Source organism: Staurois parvus, unplaced genomic scaffold, assembly GCF_062004578.1.
Source record: "Staurois parvus isolate SC_StPar_1 unplaced genomic scaffold, SC_StPar_1.0 ptg002209l, whole genome shotgun sequence".
Classification (NCBI taxonomy): Eukaryota; Metazoa; Chordata; class Amphibia; order Anura; family Ranidae; genus Staurois; species Staurois parvus.
The window spans coordinates 137,205-155,971 of record NW_028320005.1 but is presented as its reverse complement, the minus strand read 5'-3'; the positions used below and the strand labels follow the sequence as shown (position 1 = coordinate 155,971).

Here is an 18,767-nt window from a genome sequence, read left to right as displayed (position 1 = left end):
TGTGCTCTCAACCAGGGGTGGACTGACAACTCATGGGGCCCCCGGGCAATAGGGGATCATGGGGCCCCCGTGTCCTTGCCCAAACTCAAAAAAGCCTATGAAAAAGGGGCATCTCATGGGGCACCCTACTGACCCCGGGCAGTGCCCGAATTTCCAAATTGTCAGTCCGCCCCTGCTCTCAACCAAACTGTCATGCCATTAAATGGCCGGTGTCATAACTGATCGCATGTGCAGCACCATGGCAGTTGAAGATCTAAGAGCCCAAGATGGCGGCTTCCTTGACCTGAAAACAATAGGAGGGTTTCATTTCGTTTTACTTTACAATTGTGAGTTATAAAAAGGGCTGCCAAATTGCAAATTACATTTTTGATGGGACTACCGTGTCTCATGTATTTATTAAAAAAAAAAAAAAAAAATTTTTTTATATATATATATATATATATATATATATATATATATAATACACACAATAATATTTTGCCCAGTAGGAAAATGCTTTGCATTCTTTTCAATTTCTCCAGAACTAATCAGGATGGATCGGAGGTGGTCTAATGTAAAGTGAACATACTATAGAAGATGTTGATAGACTGGGCCATGCTTGGACGAGACAGGCGAATTGGAGATGTGTTAAATAAGACTTCTAGGGATCGTGGCCATCACAACCCTTTGCTTTCACATTTGTGCTCCCTACAGCCCCCTTAAAAATGACATGCCACAAAGCAACCTGGACTTCAGAGGCGGCTTTCAGTTCATTTCTAATAGCTTAGAAGGACCTGCTGATTGACTGGCAGATTCTGGTGCAAAAGAAGATTTCAGTGCCTGTGTAGTTAATTTTTGAAAATTAAAAAGCATTTGTAAAGGCTTTTTTTTTTTTTTTTTTTTTTTTTAAATAACCATGTCATACTCACCTACTCCGTACAATGGAATTTCACAGAGTTTCTTTAACCTCCCTAGCAGTCTTATTATGTCAGTATTTCTGTGCTGAAAGCAGTACATTTCTTTGCATGGAAATATTTCATTTTTTTTTTTTATTGTAGGCCTGTAATTCTTGAATTAATTCTGGAATAACTCACTGAAATCTGTCCGAACAAGAGTCTAGTAAACATCCCGGGTATAATAAAACCTGAAACACGAAATCATATAATATAATAAATAATCATAAAAAAATTATATAATACATTTAACTCAATAATATAATCAAACCAAAAACACTGAAATGTGAAATATAGCGCCAAGTTCGCACATCACTGAGCAAAGTCGCAAAATCGTCTTCAGTGTCTGATGAGGAATATCCCCCACAAATCATTATCACTCAATTCTGCAAGTGGTTCTGATTTACTATCGCTGTTCTCTAGCCGGTCTAAAACCGATTTTGACCTAAAGGGACGCTTTCTGGACGCCATGGACGTTTCTCAGCTTCCAGGCAGAAAGAACAGTAAAAATGCAGGCAGGGCGCCGGACAAAGCACTCGGGACAAAATGTATGTGAAATGGTTTGATACAGGAATGTTTTACTGCTATTTAGTGAATTTAGTGAATGTCACTTTTTAAAATTTTCAAATCTCCCGCCAGTTCCGTCCCCCGTACGTCCCAACGCTCGCAGGGAACGGAACCCGGAAGACAGACGCCGGCATCGGCTGGAGGACATTGCCGGGGACGCTGCAGGGGGGACATCGCGGGAGCGCAGGACAAGGTAAGTGCTGCAGGGGATCCCAGAGCAGCGCTGCAGTGTATTCCCGAGTGTAGCTCGGAGTTACCGCATTCTATGCATGAAGGTAAAAGAAAAACCTGTGTGCAACAGCCCCTCCAACACTTACCTGAGCCCTATTGTGTTCCAGCAATGTGCAGGAGAGCCTTGGCTCTCCAGGGACTTAACATGCTCAATGGCTGAGCCACTGGCTCCCACTGAGAGAGAGAGGGTGGGTCTAAGACGCAGCTGTGTGTGTGAATGGACAAGCAGAGCAACAGCTCCGGAACAAGCCTGCTTGGCTTCCCCCTTAGTAAGCTGCTTGCTCTGGGGGCACTTCGCAGGAGGGAGGAGTCAGGAGCATCAGTGCAGGGCCCAAGAAGAGGATTAGGGAGGATCTGTGCCGAACCATGGCACAGAAAAGAGAAGTACAACATGTTATTTTTAATTGCCTTTAATATCAATTTAAAAGTGCTTCTTCTGTTTGTTCAGAATTCGCAAAAAAAAAAAAAAAAAAAAAAAAAAAAAAAAAAAGGGTAAGAGCAGAGAAAGATCAAGTATTTCAAAATGTATACATGCAGCATTTCTTTCACAATTTTTTTCTATTCACTTGCCATGTGCCTCTGGAATTGCTAGAACTTTTTTTGACTACTTTATGAGAATCAATTTCCTCAAGTAACCGACTCCTTCCATGACATAGCTCTCCCCTCTTCCGGGAGTATAATTACTGCCTGTGCTGGCACAGCTCCTTTGCACTTCCCCTCACCTGCTTACATAGCCTTTTGTGCAGCATTCTGCAGAGAAGCAAAGGAGAATACTATAGAGTTTCACTTGAGTGACAGCTCTGAGTCTAGTGACATCACATCCAAGATGGTGAATAACATGCGTAAAATATGTAACTACACATAGAAAACAGGAAGTGAGAGGAAATCCCTGGTTGGCACCAGAATTAAGTGTCCCTGTTGGAAGATTTCCCTGAATGTTGCACATCTCAAACCCATATTTTACTGTCAATAGAAAATATATCAAATGTTTAAACTGAGAAAATGTACAATTGCAAGAAAAAAAAAAGGGTCATTTTTAAATTGATGGCAACAACATGTCTCAAAAAAGTTGGGACAGGGCCACGTTTACTACGGTGCAGCATCCCCTCTTAACACCCTAAGGCAGGGGTCTCCAAACATTCCAAAAAAAAAGGGCAAGTTTATTGACCTTCAGACTTTGGGGGGCTGGATTGAGGTCAGTGGGAGTAGACATTTTCTTGTCACCAGTGGGAGTAAACAGAGCCCCATCTTCGGTATAAGGGAAAGGAATGGTGCCCCATCGTTGGTGTCAGTGGGAGAAATAAAGCCCTATTGTTGTCAGTGGCAGGAATTGGTGTCAGTGGGCTGAATAGTATTTCATATCAGTGGGATAATTAGTACATGGGCAGCACAGTGGCTAAATGGTTAGCACTTCCACCTGGCAGTACTCGGGTCGTTGGTTCGAATCCCAGCCACGGCACCACCTGCCTGGAGTTTGCATGTTCTTCCTGTGCCTGCGTGGGTTTCCTCCGGGTACTCCGGTTTCCTCCCACACTTCAAAGACATGCTGGTAGGTTAATTGGATCCTGTCTAAATTGGCCCTAGTATGTGTATGTATGAATGTAAGTTAGGGAGCTTAGATTGTACACCCCTTGAGGGTTAGGGACCTTAGATTGTACACCCCTTGAGGGTTAGGGACTGATGTGAATGTACAATATATATGTAAAGCGCTGCGTAAATTGATGGCGCTATACAAGTACCTGAAATAAATAATAAATAAAAGAGTGCTCCAAGGGCCAGGTAAAGGCAAGCAAAGGGACCATTTCCGGCCCCTGGGCCACAGTTTGGAGACCACTGCTCTAATGGTTGGTTCACACCATGCCCGCACATGAATCACACACAAACGCACTACGTGGTGCAATTTCAGTCCATTCATTTTGATTGGGCTATAACCACACCGCTCCAAATGTAATGCATGCACTACTTTTCAAAACACACTGCAATAGGATCACATGGTACAAAAGTACCATGTGATCTGGGCGGGCAGGTGCAGGCAAAAGCACTGCATTTGCAACCCGCGTTTGGGGTGTCATTAGCTTTCTATTGACACCTACTTCAGACCACATTTAAAACACGGTTTGTGATCTGAATGCTGTGTGTTCCCGTGCGATTCATGTGTGGGCAGGGTGTGAACGTCTGGGAACTGAGGACACCAGTTGCTGGTGTTGGGAGAGGATGTTGTCCCATTCTTGCCCGATATAAGATTCTAGCTGCTCAACAATCCTGGCTCGACTTTGTCAAAATTTTCATTTCAAGATGCACCAAATATTTTCAATTGGTGAAAGGTCCGGACTGCAGGCAGGCCAGTTAAGCACTGGACTATGAAGCCTTGCTGTTGTCATAGATGCAGTATGCAGTTTAGCATTGTCCTGTTGACATCTTTTTCAGAGAAGGCCTTTTATATTTCATCTGGATGGGAGCACCTGCTGCTCTAGAACCTGGATTTATCTTTCAGCATTGATCGTGCCTTCCCAGATGTCCAAGCTCCCCATTCTATACGCACTAATGCCCCCCCCCATACCATCAGAGATGCCAGTGTTTGAACCAAGTGCTGATAAGCTGGAATGTCCCTCTCCCCTTTAGTCCAGAGGACGCGGTGCCCATGGTTGCCAAGAAAAAAAAAGACAAATTTCCATTCGTCTGACACAGTTTTCCACTTTGCAACAGACCATTTTTAAATGCGATTTCTCCAGATCCTGAAAATCTTTTGAGATTATGTACTGTAGATGATGATGTATTCAAAGTCTTTGAAATTTTATACTGAAGGTACATTATCCTGAAATTATTCAACAAATCTTGGACACAGCTTTTCACTGATTGGTGAACCTCTGCCCATCATTACTTCTGAGACACCGACTCTCTAAGATGCTCTTTTTATACCCAGTCGTGTGACTGACCTGTTGCCAATTACACTTATAGTTGCAACATGTTCTTCCAGCTCTTCCCTGTTAGTACCACTTACTTTGCCAGTTTTTAGTTGCCCTGTCCCAACTTGGAGACGTGTTGCCATCAATTTCCCAGATTCTATATTTTTGTCCTAAAATGGTCCATTTTCTCAGTTTAAACATTTGATACGTTTTCTATTTTCGGTTGCAAATAAAATATATGAGTTTATGGGCTTTGCAAATAATTGCTTTCTGTTCATGTAGATTTTACACGGTGTCCTAACTTTTTTGGAATTCGTGTTGTACATCATTGTAAGCACCCGTACCCAGCATTTCATGGTTTGTCTCATCCCTGTAATTAATACATCTGCAAGATAGCCTTTTCTTTTGAAAAATAAGAGACTTACTGGATGGATCACTGGGTGAAAATAGAATAAAACAGCCATTACAGAACTGGTAAACCGCACCTAATCTCCCTCCTTTTTTTTTTTTTATATTGTGTTGTATCTGTATCCCTTTTATATTGTAAAGCGCTGCGCAAACTGTTGGCGCTATATAAATCCTGTATTATAATACAAACAATAATAAAAACTGTTTGCTTTTGGGTTCAATACCGCTTTAACAGTAAGCAGGGCAAATATAGAGGGTGAATCTCCCCAACAATGGCAGAACCAGCAATATAAACCCGAGAGGTGTTCTAATCCCTCCACGTTATCCAAAACGGGGAAGAAAAAAAAAAAAAAAAAAAGTCTTTAGTTGTGTCTTAAAGGAAAAGTTCACCTTTGGGAACATGTTACACCCACTGACCTCCCCCCTTCCCTGTGACAGAAGTAGAGAAGTTCCCTGTACTAACTGTCACTTTTTAAAAACAGATTGGCCATGCGGAGTTTCGCTCATAGAGGCGTGGGGTTCCGCCCACACAGCCACGTCATTCATTCAGTGTTCTGTGAATGAATGAACTACAAGTCCTGGTCGCCTTAGCGGCTGTTGGCTTGTAGTTCTCAATGAACTGTATGGGCCTGAATGGGCAAGCAGATCTACTGACAGGTCTGCAAGAGATCTGCATGTTACTAGCGATCTGCTGATGCTTTCCAGGCTACTGAAACCAAAAATAATAAAATGTACATTTTTTTTACCCGCAAAAAATTTGCATTCTTTCTTTTTTGGTCAAAAGGTGAACTTATCCTTTAAAGTAGAACCAAAGGCAATTTTTTTCCCCCTAGTTTTGGGTAGAGTAAAAAAAAAAAAAAAAAAAAAAAAAAAAGAAGATTATGCCCCGAAGATTATGCCCCGTCACTTTTGTCCTCTAGGTCGAATTGGAGAGATTTCTCTTCACTTCCTGTCCTATAGGTGTCCTTCTATCATGCGGTGGTAAACGATCGCTGCTCAGTTCTCCGGCATTCTCGGAGAAGACAGTTCTCCTCTGAATGCCTTTTTATGAAGCGGTGTAGATCACGTCTCCGAATGAAGGGAGAAGCGATCTACAAACACTTTGAACGCTGGAAAACGGCTGCTGTTACTATAATCTCGCGAGATTCCAGTAAGAGATCAGTCAAACACCGCTTACTAAGCAGCAGTAAATTACCTTTGCTTCATTTGTGGTTCCTCCGATCCTCCAGCTCTGGGCTGGAGAATCTGGAGGGAGAACACAGATCACCAGTGAGGGGCTGACATCGCTTCTTCATACACTGGCCGTCTGTGTGCTGAGATGATCGGTGGAGGACATGTTCTCCGCTGATCATGTTTCCTAAACCACTAATGATCTGAGATCAGCAACGATCCTCAGGATCGCCGCTGATCTCAGTTTCATAAAAGGACACCATAGCCAAAACAAAAAAATGAGGAATCCCTCCAAAGCAAGGGCATCCCATGGTGTCACCAGAACTAGTGTCCCCATTAGAAGACTTCCTGTTCTGGGGACAACCCAAAAATGTGGGATTTTCTCTCACGCTCACATTCGATCTACTTTCAAAGAGGAGCTGGGTTATGAGAAGAGGAAACTGGTATAAACTCTCCTATCAGCTGTTGGTGACCAGACCTGGAGTCATATGACCCCCAGCAGCTCCACACTGTGCGCCCCGACTCTGCACAGCCCTGGAGTCATATGACCCCCAGCAGCTCCACACTGTGCGCCCCGACTCTGCACAGCCCTGGAGTCATATGACCCCCAGCAGCTCCACACTGTGCGCCCCGACTCTGCACAGCCCTGGAGTCATATGACCCCCAGCAGCTCCACACTGTGCGCCCCGACTCTGCACAGCCCTGGAGTCATATGACCCCCAGCAGCTCCACACTGTGCGCCCCGACTCTGCACAGACCTGGAGTCATATGACCCCCAGCAGCTCCACACTGTGCGCCCCGACTCTGTATGGGGGGGGGTCTCCCAGGATAGAGTATGGGGGGGGGGGGCCTCATAGGATGGAGGCGTCTCCCAGAATGCAGTATGGGGGGGTCAGGTCCCGCAGAACACAGCACGGGGGGGGGGTCAGGTCCCCCCAGAATGCAGTACGGGGGGGGGGGGGATCTTCAGGTCTCCCAGTATGCAAGGGGGTTCTCCCAATATGCAGCACGGGGGGGGGGGGGGGTCAGGGTCTCCCAGTATGCAGTATGGGGGTCTCCCGGTATGCAGTATGGGGGTCTCCCGGTATGCAGTATGGGGGTCTCCCGGTATGCAGTATGGGGGTCTCCCGGTATGCAGTATGGGGGGGGGGGTCTCCCGGTATGCAGTATGGGCGGGGGGGGTCTCCCAGTATGCAGTATGGGCGGGGGGGGTCTCCCAGTATGCAGTATGGGGGGGGGTCTCCCAGTATGCAGTATGGGGGGGGGGGGGGTCTCCCAGTATGCAGTATGGGGGGGGTCTCCCAGTATGCAGTATGGGGGGGTCTCCCAGTATGCAGTATGGGGGGGTCTCCCAGTATAATAGTGCCCCCCCCCCCGTGTGACCCTTCAGCCCTGTCAGTGCCCCTCCCCCCCCGGTGACCCCCCCCAGTCAGCGCTCCTCCCACCCCAGTGCGCCCCCCAGTCAGAGCCCCTCCCCCGTCCTCACCTTCCTGACGCCCTTGTAGATATAGAAGTAGAGCTCGCGGCCCACGTTGAAGCAGATGCGCTCGCCGTTGCCGGACTGGTCGTTGACGTTGACGAAGGAGACCCGCACCGGGTTGGAGCCCTGCGAGTTGAAGGGGACGCGGTTGGGGCGGCTGTACTCGGAGTGAGAGAGGAGCTTGTACAGGCCTTCCCGGGTGGTGAACTGGCTCTTAATTTCGTTCATTTCCTTCCCTCCTCCCTCCGCCGCCATCTTGGAAAGCCGCTCTCATCCTGCCAAGTACCCGGATCTCCCTCAACGCGCAGGCGCCGGCCCAACCCTCGGGGGCTCCGCTCACTGCGCCGCCCGCCCTCCCGCCGAGTGGGCGTGGTCCGCCGGACGTCTCCTTTCTCGCGCATGCGCGCAGGCTGCTCTCTAGCTTCGCCTGGCTCTGGGTGCTGCTTGAGCGCCCTCTTTCAGTTGGCTGTGAGTACTGCAGGTGAGAGGCGTGTATCGGAGGGCAGCTGACAACCCACGATGATAAAAGTCGGTGACATGTGGACATGTCCCGGGGCCTGGTATCCAGTCCATCCCAGAACAGAAACTCTATTAATCTTCAGCATCAGAGCCCCTTTCCTGTGTTTGCACACATGCTGAGATGTACATTTTCAGCCTGAAGATTAGTCAAACCCCCAAACATGATAGATTTTCTGAAAGCAGAGGCCCTGGGGGATAAAATGCCGGCGCTAACAATTTTTTTTATCTCGCTTGATATTATCAAACACACATTTTCAGTACAAAATACAATAAAGTTAATTTTAGTACATGAAAGCACAACCTATTGCCCAATTTTCATTGAAATATAAAAGATGAGATTGCACCGAGTAACTAGATCCCCAACATGTCAGGTCTTAAAGAGTAACTCCACTCCAGAAAATAAGCCCCTCCCCTCTGGGTGATCCATGGACATTGCTGGGATTTTATCAGACTTTCTCGCAGATTCCTACCTTTTGTTCTTGTGAAGAAATAGCTGTTTGTCTGTCTGTCTGTGTCCATGTGCTCAGGGAAGTGATTTCATAATTATCAATCAGCTGCTGCACCTTCAGGGCTCAAAGGAAAGTGGCAGGGTCTGCATCCCTGTGCCCTAGGTTCACACCTAAGCGTTTTCTGCAGCATTTTGCAGAAACACAGTACAGTCCATTCAACATGATTTTCTATAGGACACGTTCTCATCTCTGCATTTTCACCAGGTGCGTTTTTTTACAAAGGGTCAGAGATTCTTGAATGCAAAAAGTTGTATTTTTGGTTCTATAGACTTCAATGGAAACGCAGCAGAAAAGCATGTATTGAAATTTTGGTGCGTTTTTGACACGTTTTGCATTTTAAATCTGCCTAGCAACAAGAAAAATGTAAAAAAAAAAACGCAGGTGCAAAATGCAACGCAAAACACAATGCAGAAACAGCTCAAACACACCCTGCATAGGTGTGTGTACTGTGGGAGACCAGATATAGTGAATGCGGGGTCCGGGGAGACCAGATATGGTGGATGCAGGGTCTGGGGAGACCAGATATAGTGAATGCAGGGTCCGTGGAGACCAGATATGGTGGATGCAGGGTCCGGGGAGACCAGATATAGTGAATGCAGGGTCCGGGGAGACCAGATATAGTGAATGCAGGGTCCTGGGAGACCAGATATAGTGAATGCAGGGTCCTGGGAGAGCAGATATAGTGAATGTGCGGTCCGGGGAGACCAGATATAGTGAATGTGCGGTCCGGGGAGACCAGATATAGTGAATGCAGGGTCTGGGGAGACCGGATATAGTGAATGCAGGGTCCAGGGAGACCAGATATAGTGAGTGCAGGGTCTGGGGAGACCAGATATAGTGAACGCAGGGTCCGGGGAGACCAGATATAGTGAGCGCAGGGTCTGGGGAGACCAGATATAGTGAACGCAGGGTCCGGGGAGACCAGATATAGTGAGTGCAGGGTCTGGGGAGACCAGATATAGTGAACGCAGGGTCCGGGGAGACCAGATATAGTGGGTGCAGGGTCTGGGGAGACCAGATATAGTGAACGCAGGGTCCGGGGAGACCAGATATAGTGGGTGCAGGGTCTGGGGAGACCAGATATAGTGAACGCAGGGTCCGGGGAGACCAGATATAGTGAGTGCAGGGTCTGGGGAGACCAGATATAGTGAACGCAGGGTCCGGGGAGACCAGATATAGTGAGTGCAGGGTCCGGAGAGACCAGATATAGTGAACGCGGGGTCCGGGGAGACCAGATATACTGAACGCGGGGTCCGGGGAGACCAGATATACTGAATGCGGGGTCCGGGGAAACCAGATATAGTGAATGCAGGGTCCGGGGAGACCAGATATATTGAATGCAGGGTCCGGGGAGACCAGATATAGTAAATGCAGGGTCCGGGGAGACCAGATATAATGAATGCAGGGTCCGGGGAGACCAGATATACTGAATGCGGGGTCCGGGGAGACCAGATATAGTGAATGCGGGGTCCGGGGAGACCAGATATAATGAATGCGGGGTCCGGGGAGACCAGATATAGTGAATGCAGGGTCCGGGGAGACCAGATATAATGAATGCAGGGTCCGGGGAGACCAGATATAGTGAATGCAGGGTCCGGGGAGACCAGATATACTGAATGCAGGTTCGGGGTTTAGTAACACTTTAATTCATTCTCTGCATTAAGGTAAAAAATTCCCCACTACCTATCCTACCACCCCCCATCACAAACACTTACCTGACTCCTCTCACAGATCCAGCGCTTCCCCCGCTGTAGCACCACTCTCTTCATTTCCTGGATTCAAGACACTAAGAGTAGCGGATGCCATAGGCTCCTTCTGCTGTTAGTCAAACTTCTGTGAGGAGCACGAGGGGTGTAGCTTGCCAGCACTGTGTGTGTCTATGGATGCATACAGCCCAGCTCAAGAGCACGCCAACAAGGATGCCCCTTTAGTAGCTTGTTTTCTACTCAGAGGAAGAGAGAGCAGACAGCGACATCAAGGGACTGTGAAATTCCTTGCACTCACTATATCCGGTCTCCCACAGTACACGGAACATGGAAGTGCAGTTATTATTGTAAATATAAACTGCTAAATACATTTTCTCATTAGCAGTTAGAGCAGTCTCGTGACTTCTATCAGTGTCCAGTACAGCACTGGTTAAAGCTTGTAGGAGGAGTTTTCATTCCCCCCTGATTGTCCTATGAGGCTGCATAACCCCTGACCTTCTGTCTGGACAGTGCTAATTGGCCCTGTGCTGATCACATGCACTCTCCCAAAGAAAAAAAAACTCTGTAGCAATACACACCAAACTGAGCATGTGCAGAGTGCCCCCAAGGCTCTGTTCTATCAGAAGATGGACTGGGAACACTGGAAGAAGGGGAGGATCAGAGAAGACAGGATCAAACAGCCTTTTTGCACAATGCGGAGGATTAACCCCTTAGGTTCCACAATGAGTATAACAAGCATGCTTTACTGCATATACAGACTGATTTCACTGTTGTGGGTTTAGTAACACTTTAGGGCAAAAAACAAATACCCTTTAGTATCTCTTTAAGGCTTGAGGCTAGGTTCACATCTATGCGGTTGCAGTTGATGTGGTTTTCTGTCACACTTTGCAGTGCATTTTGCTTTTTGAACACACATTTTGATGCATTTTTTATGGGTTTACGTTTTTGGTTGTCAAGCAGCAGCAGCTGTCAGCAGGGAATGCCAAGCAAAAGCATGACAGCATTAAAAGTATTTAAGAAAAATTGTGTAGGGGTTCACGGTCCACCCCCTTCCCCAATCTATACCAGTCCCTTCAGGTCTGGTATGGATTTTGAGGGGAACCCCACGCCAACATTTTTTTTTTTTTAAAACGGCATGGGGTACCCCCCAAAATCCATACTAGACCCTTATCTGGGATTGGGGGGGCGAGAGCGTGAAATGCATAAAAAATGTAAGTCACTCATGTTAATGTGGTTTTTCGGCACGTTTTGCAGTGCATTTTGGTTTTTGAACACGCATTTTGATGCATTTTTTTATGGGGTTTCATTTTTGGTTGTTAAGGAGCAAGCGGGAGCTGCATCCCTAACAACCGATAACTCATCAGCTGTCAGCGAGAATGCCTGCATTAAAAACATTAAAGAAAAATTGCGTAGGGGTTCACGGTCCACCCCCCCCCAAAATCTATACCAGTCCCTTCAGGTCTGATATGGATTTTGAGGGGAACCCCACGCCAACATTTTTTTTTAAAACAGCATGGGGTGGGATGGCCACCGCGTTCTGCTACGTGCTGACCAGGGGCGGACTGACAACTCATGGGGCCCCCGGGTAATAGGGGATCATGGGGCCCCTGTGCCCTTGCCCAAACTCAAAAAAGCCTATGAAAAAGATACCAGGGGCATCACATGGGGCCCCCTACTGACCCCGGGCCCTCGGGCAATGCCCGGGTTTCCAAATGGTCAGTCCGCCCCTGATCGCACCGCACCCGCACCAAAAAAGTGCAGGTCCCTTTTTTAGTCCACACCAGAATAGGATCGCATGGGTGTCCACACGCATGAGATTCGATTCTGCACATCGCACTGCGTTTTGCGGAATGATTTTGGGGTGTCGTTAACTTAAAATATACACTCTCAATGGTTCATGTGGATGGGGTGCTATTATGACGCGGTGCAGAAATCGCACAGAAACCGGTGCAAATTCCATACTGCATCAGTGAAACCAGGCTGAACCTAGACTAAAATGGTGTCCTGAGGTCTCTTCATGAAAAGAGAATTCCAACTTTTGCCAAAAAAAAAGCTAAAACTGTAAATGCGCCTATATTACGAACAGCCACAGTCAGCGTTTATTTATTTTTTGGGCATTTGGGCCCAAATCCAGGTCTGGTATGGATTTTGAGGGGAACCCCACGCCAACATTTTTTTTAAAAACAGCATGGGGTGGGATGGCCACCGCGTTCTGGTACGTGCTGACCAGGGGTGGACTGACAACTCATGGGGCCCCTGGGCAATAGGGGATCATGGGGCCCCTGTGCCCTTGCCCAAACTCAAAAAAGCCTATGAAAAAGGTACCAGGGCATCTCATGGGGCCCCCTACGGACCCCTGGCCCTCGGGCAGTGCCCGAGTTTCCAAATGGTCAGTCCGCCCCTGGTGCTGACGTCACGCGCTCTGGCTCCTCCATACGTGTTTCGTCACCAATGACGTCCCCTGATGGGGGTCAATATACTCTGGTAAGAGGCTGAGTGGATGGTGATGGTGGACTCTCTTCTATCTTCTGACCATTTTTGAGACATCTTTAGCAGCACTGAGGTTCCAGTGAAGAGGGTCATATTTATCAATCTTCATCTTGTGGATTGGACTTTTAAGTTTAAAAATGTTTTGAAGCTCCGCACTTTTGTATATTATTTTATATGTATTGTTGCTGCAATGTTGCGGTGGCTGCTCGTGTAGATCGAAGATCCATTTTTTCATTTCATAATTTTATATACCATAGCGCGGAATTCTAAAGATTTTTTGAATAAAATGCTGCATGTCTGCATTTTACTGCAGCTCATCGCACAGCACCTCCCGGTAAATGGGACACATGGAATACTATTGTTTTCTATGCACCCTAGGGGTAACCTGCATTGATCCAGTGTGGAAAAAACGCAGATTACCGACCTATGTGTGAATGAGCCCTTGATGGGTTTTCAGATACTTCTGTTGAAGTGTTCATGTGGCGTGGGGCTCAGTTTTCTGATTGCAGTCTGGGATTAAACATGATCTGTACCCAGGCAGGCAGTCTTGGGAGCCTCTAATTATAGAGCAAGCAGCGTGGATAGTGACCATACCTCCAGAATGACATGATGCCAGCTGCACCCGAGAACCTTCTTAGATATTCCAGATATTCATTGTCCCCAACGCTTCAATCATTCTTCATGCTCTTCTCCCTTCATGGTAGAGAGTTCCACATGTGCAGCCAAAGACGGGCTTTATTACTGGCAGAATCAGTCCACCAAAAACTCCTGCTTCATGTCTTGCTGGACGGTATCATCCTGGATGACCCATGGGCTGCGCACACCACTTGTTACCGCCTCCGGGATCATACTTTCTATAGGAGCTGACATATCTAGAGGGTCAGTTCCGTCTTTCTTTTTGGAGACTCTATTGGTGAGATCTCTTTATTGAGTTCCCGGGTCTCTACATTTGCTCACTTTCTGTCTCTGCACTGTACACCTGCTTTGCCCATTATGAGGAGTTCCCACCATCCCTGTGCTGAGTTCCCGGGTCTCTACACCCGCTGTGCCCATTATGAGGGGTTCCCACCACCCCTGTTCTGAGTTTCCGGGTCTCTACTTTTTTGGTGCAGGTGCGGTGCGATCAGGAGCAGACTGACCATTTGGAAACTCGGGCATTGCCCGAGGGCCGGGGTCAGTAGGGGGCCCCATGAGATGCCCCTGGTACCTTTTTCATAGGTTTTTTTGAGTTTGGGCAAGGACACAGGGGCCCCATGATCCCCTATTGCCCAGGGGCCCCATGAGTTGTCAGTCTGCCCCTGGTAGGGGGCCTCATGAGATGCCCCTGGTACCTTTTTCATAGGCTTTTTTGAGTATGGGCAAGGACACAGGGGCCCCATGATCCCTTATTGCCCGGGGGCCCCATGAGTTGTCAGTCCGCCCCTGGGTGCGATTTAAGCCATAGAAAATGTATGGCTCAAATTGCACCGCACAGAAATCGCATGTGATTTGCACAGGAATGCGGTGCGGTTCTCGTGCAAATCACATGCGATGTGCCGCACCGCATCAGTGTGAACCCGGGCTCACACCTATGTGTTTTGCGGAAATGCGCAGAAATCCATTTAACATAATATATCAAAAGTGCAACGCATGAAAACATATGAAGTGAATAATGAGACAATTCAGTGAGAAAAAATATATAAATTAAATATAAATGAATCTCAGTGTAACCAACAAAATGCTTAACAATAAAGTCCTTCCAATGTAAATCTGTATGTCTGTGGTGTGTTGATATCGATCACAGCAAATAGTGTTCAGCCCACGCAGTGCTCTGAAATCCAATGTGCCATCCACCACCACTATGCTCTCACCAGAGATCTACTTGTTCAGTAGCATGTACTGTATGTCATGGGATCTATTCCATCCACTTTCTGGCGACTTTACCAATCCGGTTCAATCCTGACTGACTGAGGAACCTACCATGATAAGTGGTGGAATGGAATGTTCTTCTGGTCATTACCTGGGAAATGGAAACATGATACTCACAGTCCATTTAACATGATTTCCTATGGGACACGTTCACATCTCTGCGTTTTCATCCGGCACGTTTTTTGGAAAGGGTCAGGGACTTTTTTAAAAATCAAAATGTTGCATTTTTGGTTCTATAAACTTCAATGAAGACGCTGCAGAAAAGTATGTAGTGCATTTTTGATGCGTTTTGCGTTTTAATCTGCCCAACAACAAGTTGGAAAAAAAACCACAAAACACATAAAAAATGTGTCAAAAATTAATGTGCAAGAAAGCACCGCGAAACGGACTGCAGAAACAGATCAAATGCAAATGTGAACCTAGCCTTAAGCGGGGGCGGGGGGGGTCGCACACAGCAGACATATGTAGATATGCAGCAGCTATTAATATCCCATCCTGGGTGTCCCAACACATGCACTCTTTGACACCCAACACCCCCACTGGAAGCTTCTGGAAGCTCAGTAAGAAAGACTCTTCCAGAATGAACCGCCAGTGCTATATAAGAAAGCTGGGACAGCTGTCGTAGTCACCCCAGAAGAACACAAGGCAGAAGCACCAAAGAGCACAGCTTGTCCTACTACTGCTAGAGGGATACAAAGAAGACACCTAGAGGAATACAAGGTGAACACCTAGAGGGATACAAAGAAGACACCTAGAGGGATACGAGGTGGACACCTAGAGGGATACAAAGAAGATACCTAGAGGAATACAAGGTGAACACCTAGAGGGATACAAAGGAGACACCTAGAGGGATACAAGGTGAACACCTAGAGGGATACAAAGAAGACACCTAGAGGGATACGAGGTGGACACCTAGAGGGATACAAAGAAGATACCTAGAGGAATACAAGGTGAACACCTAGAGGGATACAAAGAAGACACCTAGAGGGATACAAGGTGGACACCTAGAGGGATACAAAGAAGACATCTAGAGGGATACGAGGTAGACACCTACAGGGATACAAAGAAGATACCTAGAGGAATACAAAGTGGACACCTAGAGGGATACAAGGTGAACACCTAGAGGGATACAAGGTGGACACCTAGAGGGATACAAGGTGGACACCTAGAGGGATACAAAGAAGACACCTAGAGGGATACGAGGTAGACACCTACAGGGATACAAAGAAGATACCTAGAGGAATACAAAGTGGACACCTAGAGGGATACAAGGTGAACACCTAGAGGGATACAAGGTGGACACCTAGAGGGATACAAGGTGGACACCTAGAGGGATACAAAGAAGACACCTAGAGGGATACAAAGAAGACACCTAGAGGGATACGAGGTAGACACCTACAGGGATACAAAGAAGATACCTAGAGGAATACAAAGTGGACACCTAGAGGGATACAAGGTGAACACCTAGAGGGATACAAGGTGGACACCTAGAGGGATACAAAGAAGACACCTAGAGGAATACGAGGTAGACACCTAGAGGGATACAAAGAAAACACCTAGAGGAATACAAGGTGGACACCTAGAGGGATACAAAGATGACACATAGTGGGATACAAAGAAGACACCTAGAGGGATACAAGGTGGACACCTAGTGGGATACAAAGAAGACACCTAGAGGGATACAAGGTGAACACCTAGAGGAATACAAGGTGGACACCTAGAGGGATATGAGGTAGACACCTAGTGGGATACAAAGAAGACACCTAGAGGAATACGAGGTAGACACCTAGAGGGATACAAAGAAGACACCTAGAGGAATACACGGTGGATACCTAGAGGGATATGAGGTAGACGCCTAGTGGGATACAAAGAAGACACCTAGAGGGATACAGGGTAGACACCTAGAGGGATATGAGGTAGACGCCTAGTGGGATTCAAAGAAGACACCTAGAGGGATACAGGGTAGACACCTAGTGGGATACAAAGAATACACCTAGAGGGATACAAGGTGGACACCTAGAGGGATACAAAGAAGATACCTAGAGGGATACAAGGTGGACACCTAGAGGGATACAAAGAAGACACCTAGAGGGATACAAGGTAGACACATAGAGGAATACAGAGGAGCTGACTACACTAGACAAATCATATAATTATAGAAGTGGACACATCGCTGTCAAAGGCCAAGGTCCAATCTGTCACAGAGAACACAAGACAGAGAAGCAACCATAGTGCAGAGACCTAGACTAACTATCCACAATCCAGGAATGTAGAGTTGCCTGGAAAGGTGCAGTATTTATGGAACATGGCTAGGCCAAGGGGTTGTCAGAAGGGACAGTCACCTTGGGCGATTCACCATTGGGGGCATGTGCAAAAAGGACGAGACCTGCAAACTATGCTGCTGAAGTAGTTCACAGCTCATGGTTGGAGTGGGAGGGTGTATAGGGGGCTACACTTTGGTCTTTTTGCCTTGGGTGCTTGTCTTGTCACTGTGTAGGGACTTTACAAAGGACATATATAACACCGAATGTCTGTTACCATTGATTGGTGATGGCTTGGTTACCACCAGTACAAGGAAAATAGCAGCAATGAACTATGAGAAGAACAGTGGAGATGGCGACCATGGTGGTTCAGCAAGTTTAAAGTGGACCTGTCATCAGATACATTTTTCAGGTTAAAGCGGAGTTCCAGATGAAAAATAAATAAAATAAAAGTCAGCAGCTACAAAAACTGTAGCTGCTGACTTTTAAAATACAGACACTTACCTGTCCCTCAATCCAGCGGTGTCCTCACCATGGCTGGTTTCACTGGCCGTCTTCTCTCCCCGGTGCCGGCATCTTCAGTGTGGACACCCGGCTGGGACAGCTTGCAGCTTCACAGCCTGGTGCCCACTGGGCATGTGCGAGAAGCGCTGCGCTTCCTGAATGGCCCCGTAGTCTTCTGGGACCTGTCACATGTCCCAGAAGACTACGGAGAGGGCAACTTCCGCTTCCAATCACCTAGGTGATCGCAGTGGTAGTGGAAGCAGGTACCCGAGTACCCACTCCTCTAAGGTGCCAATCCTTAATGGGGAGCGGGGGCAAAGGTTTAAAGCGGAACTTCCCCTTTTGGGTGGAGCTCCGCTTTAAGTGTATGCATGCTAAGTAGTGTGTAACATTGGTACTCCCAGATGTTTGTTACCTCTCACAGAGATCCCAGTACTCCCCCTGACAATCAGCTTTTCTCTCCGGATGGATGGCGCCATTTTCAGGCATCATCCAGGGTCACCATCTATATCTTGGACTGAGATGCCATCTCAGAGTTTACACAATCATGTGACTTGTGGTGGCCATGCACAGGGCTGAGACAAGGGGGCAAGGATTGGGCAGGAGGGGCAGATGCCCTGGGCGCAGCAGAGAAAGGGGGCAGAAAATGAACGTGGGACATTAAACCCATTCTATAACATTCATTAATAGTAGGGAAGGGGGGATGCAGTTCCGCATCTTTGCCCTGGGTGCTGGATAAACCTGTTCCAGTACTGGCCATGCAGTTCTCATATATTTATCCCAGACCATCCTTTACTGTACCCTTGTTCCTTGTACCTCGCTTCAAAGTTACAATGTTGCAGTTTGACAAGAAGGGGGAGAGGAGACTGAGGAAATGCTTTCTTCTGCTTGCAGCAGACAAATGGCATCATCTGAGCCTAGGAAAATCTGCTTGGCTGGAGATCAAGGGTTTTTTCTTCATGCTAAAAGAAGAAAATTTAGTTTAAAAAAAAAAATCAACACCTAGGGGCCAAGCCCAACCCCTGAAAAACAACACCACACCATAATCCCCCCTCCACCAAACTTTACATTCCGCACAATGCAGTCAGGTAAGTACCGTTCCCCTGGCAATCGCCAAACCCAGACACATCCATCGGATTGCCAGACACAGAAGTGTGATTGGTCACTGCAGAGAAC

General features: G+C 47.2%; 1 protein-coding gene and 1 pseudogene across 7 annotated transcripts in view; one reads left to right on the top strand and one right to left on the bottom strand.

Moving 5' to 3' along the window:
- Positions 1-7,700: 7,700 nt before the first annotated feature.
- LOC149431552 (WD repeat-containing protein 20 pseudogene) lies at positions 7,701-8,007 on the bottom strand (annotated as a pseudogene).
- Positions 8,008-15,393: 7,386 nt separating this feature from the next.
- Positions 15,394-18,767, top strand: part of LOC149431551 (heat shock protein HSP 90-alpha) — a 28,674-nt gene continuing 25,300 nt past the window's right edge. The window contains exon 1 of one of the 7 annotated variants that reach the window (XM_089665480.1): positions 15,394-15,546. The gene's annotated coding sequence lies outside the window, so the exon portion shown is untranslated. Of the gene's footprint in view, positions 15,777-15,849; positions 15,869-15,933; positions 16,030-16,091; positions 16,283-16,378; positions 16,398-16,517; positions 16,536-18,767 lie in introns of those variants that run through there. The other 6 variants (XM_089665478.1, XM_089665479.1, XM_089665484.1 and 3 more) reach the window with 6 other exon arrangements.